Genomic DNA, 14819 nt, shown 5'->3' on the forward strand with positions numbered 1-14819 from the left:
TCCAAGCAACTCACCTGAAGGAAAGAAAACCTCTCTCCAATAAAAAGGGAGATATAGTGTTATTACCCCCTGATTGGGCACTTTGAAATGAAAATGTGGGAAGGATAAGCAAATGCACAAGTAAATGCAGAGGAAACCTAGGCATTTTCTGCATGGACAAGTGACACTGTTCTCTTGGTTGTACAGGGGCCACAGAGACAGCCTCCAGAATGACTGCCAGAGGTGTGGCTTCCTGTGAACTGTCCTGGTTTGGTTTGAAAAGTTTATCTCAAATTGAAGAGGTTCATCAGGGACATTTAATGAGATTATTTTTAGAGATAAGAAAGTGGGGGAGGGTGGTGGTGGCTGCATGGAGCAGACGTGGCAAGAAGCTGTTAGTAGGAGGAGCCACTTAAGTTTTACACTCTACAAGATGGGTGTTCTTCCTATTCTAAAAATGAGGAAACTTAGCACATTAGCGGGTCAGCCTAGTGAACCACTGTGAATGCCTGGTTCACCACTATGACCTTGACATGTGGCATACAATAGATGCTCAAGAGAGCATCTGGACAGATGAATGATGCTCTGGTATCCAGAAAAACTTCACAAGCCTACCCAATCTGTGGCAGAGCCAGGATTTAAACTCAGCTAAGCTTATGCCACATTAAGATGCTTTAGGCTCTACCATACTGGGAATTTTTAAATCTGTCATATTGATAATACATGAGGTATTTATTATTTCAGAGTTCAGCTAATATTTTAAATGAAATGTTTTGAAAACTAATAGATTTTTGGTATGCACTACTTTTAAAAATGGAAATATGAGTTATGGTTTACTAAAATTTGATGGGGACCCTAATAAAGTAGCTATCAGTCCCCACCTAAGAGAGTGCCCTGGGTTCCCTGGAGAATTGGGGAGGCCTGTCTGTGCACTATAAGGACTCAGGTGTGAAGGAATATCAGGCTTTTCAGGAAAAGGTTAAAAAATTTAAGGAAGAGTGGCCAATGACACATTAGAGGAGAAGGCATTGGAAATAAAGCCACGGATCAATTTAGAATTATGTACATCAATCTTAATAATTATAAATTTTTGTGATTCTGAAACACTGATATGGAAGAGGATGTTTTTGTGAAGTTAATTGTTTTGGGGAATTAAAAAAATGAGCATTCAATATTGAGATCAACTTCAAAAATGAGTTAAGCATTCAATATCCTTGTATAAGATCAGAAATCATTTCTGTATTCTGTGGGTTAATGGATTATGAGATGTAGAAAGACTGAAGTTTCAGTGAAAAAGACCAGGAGGCCCTGCACTGAGAAAGAGAGATCTGAGTATAGAATTGAGCACAATATTGGCTTAAAATTGCCCTATCAGAAATTGTTTGAAATGGTAATTAAAAATACTTTTTTGGTACAGATGTTCTAAAAATTGGATTTAAATTAATCAATAGCAGAGAAAAAGAAGACCAAGTATGCTATAAATGCACATACACACCGATGGTATTTGCAATAAAGCTAGTTGTGATGTATATACTGAGATAACCATATATTTTGCTTTAATAGAAGAGTTCAAAAGAGAACAAGTTCTTTTCTAAGTACCTATGCAATAGCTTGACAGTCACAAGGTGGACTCTGCCATAAAAAAAGTTTTGTCTTTTTCCTTTCCTTAAATATTCTCAGTGCTCATTCATGTTTCCTTTTGCAAATGAACATTGATTAGATTTATTTTACTTGCCCGGAGTCTACCAGTTTTCTATACACAAACCTCAGGCATCCCAGATCACACAGAATGGGCAAAGCAGTAGAAGATAGAGGTATTTAACTTAGAAGCATATATGCCAGCTATAAAAAATAAGCCAGTTCTGTGATATCTTCTGTTAATGCTTTCCATAATCTGATCTGTAGCAATATTTTTTTTCCCTCACTTTTTTTAGAACTTTTCTAACTTGGAAAAATTTCCCCACAACATTAACATTAATCATTGACTTCTCTCTGCAATTTTCTCCCTCATGTTCACTCTGTGGTACTGAATGGTAGGCATGCAGTAAACTGGTTGTTGGATGAATGAATGAATGTCAGACATATGTGGAGAGCAAGAAGGGCCAGAATGTTGACTCTGCTCTTAAGAAGCCTACAGCAAGATGGGAGAAACGTTTTTAAACAAAACATAAATTGTTTTAAGACCATAGGATAATGGAAAAGCACACAATTCTAACTGCTCAGAGAAACGAGCACCTATTTTATTTGGGGAACAAGGGGAATCTTCATGGAAAAGAGAATATTTGAGGTCACTTTGAAAGATAACCAAGATCTTTAACTTAGAAAAAATTGGAAGGAAAAAAGCAATTTTAAGTGTATGGAACATCCAGAAAAAACAAAACAAAACAAAACAAAACACAAGGCATGAAGTTCAAGGTAATTTGAGTTAGTAACTTTAGTATATCTGGGTCATTATGATATTTTTTACTATATAGTTGATGTCCAAACGGTTATTTATTTTTATAGAGTAAATGTTGAAGGTCATGCTTTGCTAAATATATAATGCTTTGCATATTCCCCAAATCTGATTATTTCTTTTTTTCTGGTAGATAACAGCCTATCTTTGTAAAAATCAAAGGATTTGTTGTGGTTTTTATAAATATTGAAGTTAACATGAACATCAATAGTTGTATAATGTAAGTTGAAATATCCAAAATACATACATCACACACATGGGTAGATTTAAAGGTCTGATACAAAATACAAGAAGAGGTTCCAGTTCAAGATGGCAACATAGGAAAATCCTGGACTCAGATAAGCAATATGCTTGATAAAGAATTTAAAATAATGATCACAAAAATACTCACTAGGCCAGAGAAAAGAATGGAAGAACTCAAGTGAGACCTTCAATAAAGAGATAGAAAATATTAAAAAGAACCAATCAGAATTGACAAATACAATAACTAAGACAAAACAACTAAAGCGAATCAACAGATTAGAGGATGCAGAAAATGTATCAGTGATCTGGAAGACAGGATAATGGAAGTACGCAAGCTGACATCAAAAAGAGAAACAGATTTTTAGAAATGAGGATTAAGTGATCTCTTGGATAATGTCAAGCCAACAAATATTTGCATAGTAGAGGGTCCCTGAAGAAGGAGAGAGAGGTGTAGGAAACTTATGTCAAGAAACAATAACTGAAAACTTCCTTAACTTAGGGAGGGAAATAGACATTCAAGTCCAATAAGCACAGAGAGTGCTTCAAACAAGATGAAATGAATCCAAGGAAGTCTACACCATGGTCCATAATAATTAAAATGTCGAAGGTTAAAGATAAAGAGGGAGTCATAAGAGCAGCAAGAGAGAAACAAGAAGTCACCCACAAGGGAAAACCTATAAGATTATAAGCTGATTTTTAAGCAGAGACTTTGCAAGCCAAAAAAGAGTGGCATTACATATTTTAAGTGCTGAAAGGAAAAAACCTACAACCAGGAATACTCTACCTGGCAAGGTTAACATCCAGATTTGAAGGTGAAATAACAAGTTTCCCAGACAAAAAGAAGATAAAGGAATTTCACCACTAAACAGCCTTATAGGAAATGTCAAGGGGATTTCTTTAAGGAAAAGAAATGGCCATAAGTAAACATAATAAAAAGATGTAAAATATGACAACACATACATAGATGTGGAGAAGAGAGTAAAAAGGGAAGAGAAGGTAAAAAAAAATTATTTTTTTGTTTCCTTTTTAAAATGTGTTTGAACTTACATGATCATTAAATGCATATGGACTGCTATTTACTTAGAATGTTATATTTGAACCTTAGTAACCACAAGCCCAAAAACCTATGATAAATACACAAAAAGTCAAGGGAAAGAAAGGCAAATAAAACACTAAGGACACTCACTGATCACAAAGAAATAGAGCAAAAGAATATAGAAAAAAAAAAAAAAAGAACTACAAAAACAACCAGAAGACAACATTTTAAAAATGGCAATAAATACATACCCATCAATAGTTACTTAAATGTAAGTGGCCTAAAAGCTCCAATCAAAAGACATATGGTGGTGGAATTGATAAAAAAATAAATAAAAATAAGACCCATCTATATGCCACCTACAAGAGACTAACTTCAGACCTAAAGACACACACAGACTGAAAGTAAAGGTATAGAAAAACATTCAACATGCAAATAGAAGCAAAAAATAATAAAAATAAAAGCTGGGGTATCAATATTTACATTAGACAAAATATACTTTAAAACAAAGACTAACAAGAGAAAAAGAAGGGCATCAATCCAACAAAAGGATAATTATAAATATCTACACAGCCAATAGTGGAGCACCTAAATTTATAAAGCAAATATTAACAGATATAAAGAGAGAACTTGATGGTAAAACCATCATAGTAGGGGACTTTAACAGTCCACTTACATCAATGGATAGATCATCCACACAGAAAATCTGTAAGGAAGCAATGTCTTTGAATGGCACATTGGACCAAATGTATATAACAGATATATACAGAACATTCCATCCAAAAACAACAGAACACACACTCTTTTCAATTTCACATGAAACATTCTCCAGAACATATCATGTATTAGGCCATAAACAAGCCTCATAAATTGAAGAAGATTCAAACCATACCATGCATCTTTCCTGATCACAATAGCATGAAACTAGAAATAAATCACAATAACAAAACTGGCAAAAACACAAACACATGGAGACTAAACAACACGATAGTAAAAAAAAATAGGCTAATGAAGCAATCAAAGAAGACATTGAAAAATGAAAAGATAAAAATGAAAATGAAAACACAAGAGTCCAAAATCTCTGGAACACAGTAAAAGCAGTTCTAAGAGGAAAGTATATAGCAATACAGACTTACCTCAAGAAATAAGTAAAACTCAAATAAACAATCTAACCTTATACCAAAGGAATTGGAAAAAGAAGAACAAACAAAGCCCAAGGTGAATAGAAAAAAGGAAATAATAAATGATGGAAGAGAATAAATATATGATGTAGAAAAAGCTAAAACAAAAACAAAACAGTAGAATAAGTCAATGAAACAAAGAGCCAGTTCTTTCAAAATATAAACAAAGTGGATAAACCCTTAAGCAGACTCATCAAGAAAATAAAAAGACTCAAATAAATAAAATCAGAAATGAAAGGGGAGAATGAAAAACTCACACCTCAGAAATACAAAGGATTACAAGAGAACATTATGAAAAATTATTTGCCAACAAACTAGACAACCTAGAAGTGGATAAACTTCTAGAAACATATAATCTTTAAAAACTGATGCAGGAAGAAACAGAAAATCTCACAGACTGATTACAAGTAATGAAATTGAACTGTTAAGTAAAAAAACTACCAAAAAATAAAAGTTCAGGACCAAGTGGATTCACGTTTGAGTTCTACCAGATATCTAAAGAGTTAACAGCTATTCTTCTCAAAATATTCTAAAAACTAGAAGACTAAGGAAAGCTTCCAATGCATTCTATAAGTACAGCATTAATTACCCTGACACCAAAACCAAAGACATCACAAAAAAGAAAACTACAGGCCAATATTCCTGATGAACATAAATATAGAAATCCTCAACAAAATATTAGCAAACTGCGTACAACAATACATTAATAAAATTGCTCACCACAATCAAGTGGGATTTATTCCTGGAATGCAAGGATGGTTCAATAGTCATAAACCAATCAATGTCATACTCCACACCAACAAAACAAAGGATAAGGGGCACCTGGGTGGCTCTGTTGGTTAGGTGTCTGCCTTCAGTTCAGATCGTGATCCCAGGGTCCTGGGATCAAGCCCCACTTTGGGCTCCCTGCTCAGCAGGGGAGTCTGGTTCCCCCCTCACCCCCTACCCCTTCCCTCACTTGTGTGCTCTCTCTCTCTCTCAAATAAATAAATAAATAAAACCTTAAAAAAAAAAACAAAAAATGAAGGATAAAAATCATACGGTCATTTTAATAGATGCAGAAAAAAACCTCGACAAAGTACAACATCCACTTATGATAAAAACTCTCAACAAAATGGGGTTAGAGGAAACATAGCTCAACATAATGAAGATGTATATGGAAAATGTCCTGTTAACATCATCTTCAATGGTGAAAACTGAGAGCTTTCCTTCAAGGTCAGGAACAAGACAAGAATGTCCACTCTCACCACTTTTATTCAACATGGTACTAGAAATCCTAGCCACAGCAATCAGACAAGAAAAAGAAATAAGCATCCATATTGGTAAAGAAGTAAAACTTTCACTATTTGCCGATGACATGACACTATATAGAGAAAAATCCTAAAGATCCCAACAAAAAACTACTAGAAATAATATATAAATTCAGTGAAGTGATATAATACAAAATTAAGACACAGAAATCAGTAGCATTTTTATATGCTGACAGTGAAGTCACAGAAAGGGAAATTTAAAAAGTAACACCATTTATAATTGTACCAAAAATAATAAAATATCTAGGAATGAACCTAAGCAAAGAAATGAAGGACATGTACTCTGAAAACTATAAAACACTGATAAAGACATTGAAGATGACACAAACAAATGGAAACATATTCCATGCTCATGGATAGGAAAAAATATTATCAAAATATCAATATTACCCAAAGCAATCTACAGATGCAGTGAAATCCCTATCAAAATACCAACAGCATTTTGGTTTTTTTTTGTTTTTTTTTTTTACAAAACTAGAATTTTACTAGGATTTATATGGAGCCAAAGAAGACCCTAAATAGCCAAAGCAATCTATGAGAAAGCAGGAAAGAATATCCAATGGGAAAAAGTCTCTTCAACAAATGGTATTGGGAAAAATGTTCAGACATATGCAGAAGAATGAAACTTGATCACTTTCTAACACCACACACAAAAATAAACCCAAAATGGATTAAAGACCTAAATGTGAGACCTGAAACCATAAAAATCCTAGAGGAGAGCACAGGCTCTCTGACATTGATCATAGCAACACTTTTCTAGATATGTCTCCTGAGGCAAAGGAAACAAAGGCAAAGATAAACTATTGGGACTATGGTAAGAAAAAACTTTTGCACAGCAAAAAGATTTAAAAAAAAAAAAGACAACCCATTGAATGTGAGAAGATATTTGCAAATGATATATCCAATAAGTTGTTAATATCTGAAAAATATAAAGAATGTATACAATTCAATATATTTGTAAATGACATATCTAATAAGCTGTTAATATCTGAAATACATAAATAACATATACAATTCAACATAAAAAAATCTGATTTAAAAATGAGCAGAGGACCCGAATAGACATTCTTCCAAAGAAGATATACTGGAGGCTAGCAGACACATGAAAAGAAGCTCAACATCACTCATCATTTTTTTTTTTTTTTAACTTACAGATGACATTTATTAAGGAAAAAGCATCCTGAAGGACCAGGACCATCTTCATCAGCCAGCAAATCAGATGAAATACAATATAATGGAAAGAAAAACTTTCTTTTCCATAAAACCAGAGTCTAGGAATATGCTAGTAAACTTAATGTGAATATAAAGGCTGCCAGAGCAATCTTCTACATAAATGCCTCCCAAATTTCCATTTCAGACACAGGAATGAGGGATTTGGGGGGAAATGATCTTTGAATCAACATTTTACCTTCAATTCTTTGCTTCGCTGACTTCTGACAGTTTGGTAAATTGGGGGTGGGGGGGTCATCGCATTTAAAAGAAATGCAAATAACAACCACAGTGAGGTATCACCTTACACCAGTTAGAATGGCTACAATCAAAATTACAAGGATTAGCAAATGTTGGCAAGGGTGTGGAGAAAAAAGAAAACCTCCTGCACTGTTGGTAGGAATGTAAATTGGTGCAGCCACTGTGGAAAACACTATGGAGCCTCCTCAGAAAATTTAAAGTAGCAATACCATGTGATCCAATAATTTCACAATCAGGTATCTACCCACGGAAAACAAAAACAGTAACACAAAAAGATATATGCACCCCTAAGTTTACTGCAGCATTATTTTTAATAGCCAAGACATGGAAGCAACCGAAGTGTCCATCAGTAGAAAAATGGGTAAGGAAAACGTGGTATATCTACACAACAAAATATTCGATGGCCATAAAAGAAGCTGAAACCATGCCATGGGAGACAACATGGGTGGGCCTAGAGGGTATGATGCTAAATGAAATAAATCAACCTGAGAAAGACAAATAACTGCATGATTCCCCTTATAAATGGAATCTTAAAAAAAAAAAAAAGAATAAACCAACAAAAACACAGAATCAGAACTTTAAATACAGAGAACAAAACTGGTAGTTGCCGGATGAGAGGTGGTGGTGGAAGGTTGGGCAAAATGGGTGGGGGGAGAGGGAGATACAGGCCTGCAGGGATGGAATGAGGAAGTCAGGGGAATAAAAGGCAGGAATATAGGGCCAGTGCTACTGTAACAGCGATGTAATGGGACAGACGGTAGCTAAACTTATTGCGAACATGGCATAATGTATAAACTTGTCAAATCACTAAGTTGTGCACCGGAAACTAACGTAGCATTATGTGCCAGCCACACGATTCTTTAGGAATCCTTTGGAATTCTTTTTTTTTTTTCTTTTTCCTCTCTTACTTTTCTCCCTCAGTTTATACTCCTGCACTATATTCATGGTACCATTTTAAAATTTTGTATGTATTTTCAAACAACTTTTATTTTAGAGTACTTTTAGATTTACAGAAAAGTTATGAATAGCTAACAGTTCTCATACACTAGGCAACCAGCTTCTCCTATTACATTTGTTAAGAGTCATGAACCAATGTTGATACACTGTTATAAACTTACTTCTTAGTTTATTCAGATTTTGTTCGTGTATACTTAGTGTCCTCTTTCTGTTCCAGGATCCGGTTCAAGATGCTGTGTTCAAGACATGTATTCATGACGTATTTTTAGGCTCTTCCTGGACATGGCAAGTTCTCAGACTCTCTTTGTTTTTGATGACATTGACTGTTTTGAGGAGTACTTCTGTTGTGTGTGTTGTGGGATGCCCCTTAGATGGGGTTTCTCTGTTTTTCTTTTATAATTAGACTGAGATTTTGAGTCTTGAGGAGGAAGACCACACAGATAAGGTGCTATTTGCATCAAGAGGAGTTTATTTGATCAACATGATTTAATAACTATTTATGTTGACTTTGATCACCTGGCTGAGATAGGGCTGACCAGGTTTCTCTGTTTCTAAGTTACTCTTTTTCTTCTTTGCACTTTCTACACTATCCTCTTTGGAAGGAAGTCATTATGCGGAGCCCACACTTAAGGAGGGGGGAGTCAGCTGCACCTCCTTATGGGCAGAATAACTACATTAATTATGTCAGATTGTGCACATATTTGTCTCTTATTCCTTCAGTTATTTCATTAAAATTATTTAGTCAATTATTATATCAGTATGTACTCATGAATATTTATTTTATAATTCAGCACTATTTTATTCATTTTTTTGCTCTAATTGTTTCTGCTTTGGCCATTGGGAGCTCTTTCAGTTGGCTCCCGTGTTCATTTGATGTGCCCCCATCATTGCATGGTGTGGTTTTGTTTTGTTTTTGAGCACTTCCTTACTTCCTGGTACTAAAACATGCTCCAGGATCATCATGATTGTTTTCTGCCCTGTTATAGAATCATCTATTTCTCAAGGACTTCTTTTGATTGGAGAATAGTGTTAGAAACTACTGATGTGGGTACTAGGTATGCTTGTTGTTACTGGGGTGTCATTGCTCCTTGGCCCTCTCAGCTGACAAAACAAGGAAATTATGTGTGCACACTAACCTGGGTGTGATTATATGTAACCTGTCTGAATATATGTCCAGAAAGATAAAAGTTGATGAGTTTGTGACTCACAGTCTGTCTTTTGACCAAATTAATGAAGCCTTTGACCTGTTGCATGCAGGAAAGGGCATTCAAACTGTTGTAAGGCCTTAAATTCAACAGAGAAAACATGTCCATCCTTGTACTGAAGTCTTGTGGTCCAACTGGAACAGCCAGACAAGCAGGGGGATGCTCTTCTAAGTTCACAGCCTCTTAGACCTTTTCTACTACTACTTTTAGAGTAACCTTCTCTAGGGAATAATATTTTTTGTATAATTCATAAATCTCTAATCAAGGACAAGGCTAATACAGTCATAAATTTGTTTTCTGAACTCTCCTTCACATGAATAATTGCCAACCCATTAAGGAATATTCTAAAATAATAAAAGTAATTTCTGCATAAAAATTTGTAATTTGTATATTTACATATCTGTAATATTTCTATGTATAGCCATCTGCATCTATGTTAAGCTAAACATGGGTTCATATCAACAACTTCAGTTTATTACCACATGGATCATTCTAGCCTCCTCCCCTTGCTTATCTGAATTCTCACTTCAACAGTGAAGGAGCCTGGTTCTCCCTCTGTTAGATTTTACTGTCTACTATAAAAGGTAGAGTTCTCTCCCTCTTCCTCCCTTCCCTTCCTCCCTTCTGTTTTTCTTTCTTAAAAACCTTTGTATATTGAGCATCCACTATAGTGCCTGGGGTACAGGCCTACCTCTAAACATAACCATGATATTTTATTCTACTCTTTCTGTTCCTTCTAGAAAAACAAAAGTAAAACCAGTAGGATAACCCCATGAACATAATGAAAAATTATAATACAAATAATACAATATTAACATCTATGTTGAAGTTTTATTTCACTTTAAACGCTCCACAATGTCATCTCTAACATGAGATATATTTGTAAACATGAACATTCTACCTTAGTTTAGCCACTTGTTTTTTTGGCCATATTCCAGATGCCAGTATCTCTTTATGATCTTGGTAAGTATGTACTTCTTTGTTTTATGGCTGTAAAATGCCAACCAAACAAACAAACAAACAAAGAACCCTAAAAGGTATACCAATTAACATTTTGGAAAACATAAAATTAGCAATGGTCCTAAATGACATCCTGAAATTTCATAAAGGAGTTATAATTTTATAATGAGATTTTAAAAGTCTAGAGGAAATCCTAAATCAACCAAAACTATAAACAAAAATAAAACTTAGGGCAGCCCCGGTGGCTTAGCGGTTTAGCACCGCCTTCAGCCCGGGTGTGATCCTGGAGACCCAGGATCGAGTCCCACGTCAGGCTCCCTGCATGGAGCCTGCTTCTCCCTCTGCCTCTCTCTCTCTTATGAATAAATAAATAAAAAATAATAATAATAAAAATAAAAGTTAGACTTTTGTTGGCATGTGTATGAGTGTATGTGAATTACTTGAAATATTAGAGGAAGTCAATGTGTGAAATAACTAATATTAGTATTTACTCTTGTATCAATCACTGTTACATGTTTTATATAATTCAATAAACCATTCAATCCTCAATTATCTATTATTATCTCTTTTCACTTAAGAGATTAAAGGGTTAGAGAGGTAAGTGACTTAATAAAATAAGACTGTGGAACTATAATTTTGACTCAAGTTTATTAAAATGCCAAACCCATGGGATTTTTTTTCATAAAGAAATAGGACCTCCTTCAAAGTTGTCTAATAGACTAGAATCTGCCTCTCAGCTGAGCTATCTATAATTTTTGCAGGGACAGGATGAACAGGATGGCACCAATATCTTTAACAAGACCACATCAGTTGTCCAGCTCTAAGAAACCGAAGGCATTAATTTCTATGCAATTACTATATAGTCAACATATTTTTCTAACCTGGGAGGAGGACAAATCTTCATAATCTAAAGGGCTGTGGCAAATCTATAAAGAGAAGTTCTTTACAGGTCCATGTAAAATGAGAATAATTGGTCTCCTTTAGCAGGAAACCACAAATGTTGGAGAGGATGTGGAGAAAGGGGGACCCTCCTGCACTGTTGGTGGGAATGTGAACTGGTGCAGCCACTCTGGGAAACTGTGTGGAGGTTCCTCAAAGAGGTAAAAATAGACCTGCCCTACGACCCAGCAATTGCACTGCTGGGGATTGACCCCAAAGATACAGATGCAGTGAAATGCCGGGACACCTGCACCCCGATGTTTCTAGCAGCAATGTCCATAATAGCCAAACTGTGGAAGGAGCCTCGGTGTCCATCGACAGATGATGGATAAAGAAGCTGTGGTCTATGTATATAATGGAATATTCCTCAGCCATTAGAAACGACAAATACCCACTATTTGCTTCGACGTGGATGGAACTGGAGGGTATGATGCTGAGTGAAATAAGTCAATCAGAGAAAGACAAACATTATATGGTCTCATTCATTTGGGGAATATAAAAAATAGTGAAAGGGAATAAAGGGGAAAGGAGAAAAAATGAGTGGGAAATATCAGAGACAGAGACAGAACATGAGAGACTCCTAATTTTGGGAAACGAACCAGGGGTGGTGGAAAGGAAGGTGGGTGGGGGGTGGGGGTGACTTGGTGACAGGCACTGAGGGGGGCACTGGATGGGATGAGCGCTGGGTGTTATGCTATATGTTGGCAAATTGAACTCCAATGAAAAATAAATACAAAAAAAAATAGAAATAAAGTAATGGTTAGCAAAAAAGGAAAAAAATAAAATAAATTGTCCTGCATATGAGGACTGATATGAAAAAAAAAAGGTCTCCTTTATTTTCAAATATGCTAAGAAGAAGTAGGAGATGGTTCTAAACCCAAAAGAATAATCAAAATGACTATGATTAGAGTTCCTTGAGGTGGACACAGCTGTGGAATCAGGAGAAGGAAGACTGTGGTGGTAGTTTTAATGCCCCATGATGCTCTGCTAGCAGCTGACAAGTGTGCCTTTTCCCCCCTAAATATCTATATTGGATCTGAGAAACACATCATTCTTCTTGACTCATCGCTCAGGGTGGTTCTTATATATAATCTATGCCATTATATACTTTTTATTTAGAGATAAATGCCTTTCAAGGATAAATATAGAATACGGCTTTGACTTTTTTTTTTAATATAGCTAGAGGAAATATCAAAGTTGGCTTTATTTTTTTGGAAAAAAGAATGTTAGCCCTTGTTTTGAATTCTTTACTGAACTTATACTTTGAAACTTCTCTCCCAGCTAAATAAGGATCAAATAAATGTATCTGGCTCATTTCCCAGGTATTTTAGCTGAGCCATTTGTCTCCATATCCAAACTATATTTCTAGAATGATTTGTAAAAACTCAAACACAGGAATATATTTGCTGAAATTGCTAGACTGAAAGTATTCACACATTGAATATAACATAAATATGCAACAAATTTAGGAAGGCATTTTGTGGGACTTAGCAGCTAGGGAGCTAATTTTCATTGACTCTTTATTTTGTGCACAGGCATAAATGTAACAAACTGAATCTTTATGCAGTAGGTCTTATTATGCCCATTTTACAGAGAAGGAGATTTCAAGATCAAACTTCCAGGAATCAACTGAGCTGGAATTTGCACCCAGGTTCCAAAGCCCGTCTCTTTCCAGTGTATTATTGAGTGGCTCAGATAAAATAGAGGTAATAGAAGGACTTGAAAAAGGAATATAGTTCAATTTAAAGATCATGGGCCCAGAAGTCAGACACCAGGGTCTTAGCGGGTTGCCTCCTGTTATCTTTTCTCTCTGTTCTCTGGCTTCTTATCTATAAAATACAGCCCAGCCTAAAGCTGATCCAGAAAGTACTTTTTAAATTTTACATTTTTGGGACAGCCTGGGTGGCTCAGTGGTTGGGCATCTGCTTTTGGCTCAGGGCATGATCCTGTGGTCCTGGGATCGAGTCCTGCTTTGGGCTCCCCACAGGGAGCCTGCTTCTCCCTCTGCCGGCGTCTCTGCCTCTCTCTCTGTGTCTCTCATGAATAGATAAATAATTTTAAAAATATAAAAATATTTTTTACATCTTTACTTGCTTATTATCTTTCTCTCTCCTAAATTGTAAGCTCTATGAGGATAAGGATTTTTTTATTGTAGTAAAATATATATAACATGAAATGGACCATTTCAACCATTTTTGGATATACAGTTCAATGGTAGTAAGTACATTCATATTGTGCAATCATCACCACTCTCCATCTCCATACCTTTTCCACCTTCCCCAACTGAAACTCTGTAACCCTTAAGCTGCAATTCCTCATTTCCCTCTCCCACCAGACCCTGGCAACCACCATTCTACCTTGTGTCTTTATGGATTTGACTACTTATAGGTATCTTGTGTAAGTGGAACCATACAATATTTAACCTGTGTTTGGCTTACTTCATTTAGCATAATGTCCTCAAGGTTCATTTATGTTCTAGGATATATTAGAATTACGTTACTCAAAAGCTAAATAATTTTCATTCTATGTATACATCACATTTCGTTTATCCATTCACCTATTGATGGATGATTGGATTGTTTCCACTTTTTGGCTATCGTGGATAGTGCCGCCATGAACATAGGTGTACAGATATCTCTTATAGACCCTGATTTCAATTCTTTTGAGTACATACCTAGCAGCGGGATTGCCAGATCACATGGTAATCCTATGTTTAATTTTTGGGGAACTACCATACTAGAATGTACTTTTTAGCTCTGAAGTTCTATGATTCAGTGAAGAGCTAAAGAAGCCCATGAGGGTGTCTGTGATGACTTCCAAGATTAAGGTTGGATGTTTGCCCGGGGCTATCAGGACTTGCTGTCAGTACTCAATACAAGACAGATGGCAACAGGGTCTGTGAGAGATTTCCTCCTCCTACCTGATACTAGACAGACAGGAACCACTGAGGCCATTTCCCCCGTCTCCCATGTAGTCCTCCTCTGATGAATTTCAAAGATGTGAAATTCAAAATACTAAATTGGAATAAATAATATTGTCATTTCACTGTATGCATATCCTAAATTAGATGGAAAAAAATAGGAG

At 35.6% G+C, this 14819-nt stretch overlaps 1 protein-coding gene across 1 annotated transcript in view; it reads right to left on the reverse strand.

Annotated features, from left to right (window-relative positions):
- The window catches only part of VEPH1 (ventricular zone expressed PH domain containing 1), a 220850-nt gene that overhangs the window by 56364 nt on the left and 149667 nt on the right, over positions 1 to 14819 (reverse strand). The gene's annotated exons all lie outside the window — the stretch shown is intronic.

This window comes from Canis lupus, chromosome 23, assembly GCF_003254725.2.
Source record: "Canis lupus dingo isolate Sandy chromosome 23, ASM325472v2, whole genome shotgun sequence".
NCBI classification, from domain to species: Eukaryota; Metazoa; Chordata; class Mammalia; order Carnivora; family Canidae; genus Canis; species Canis lupus.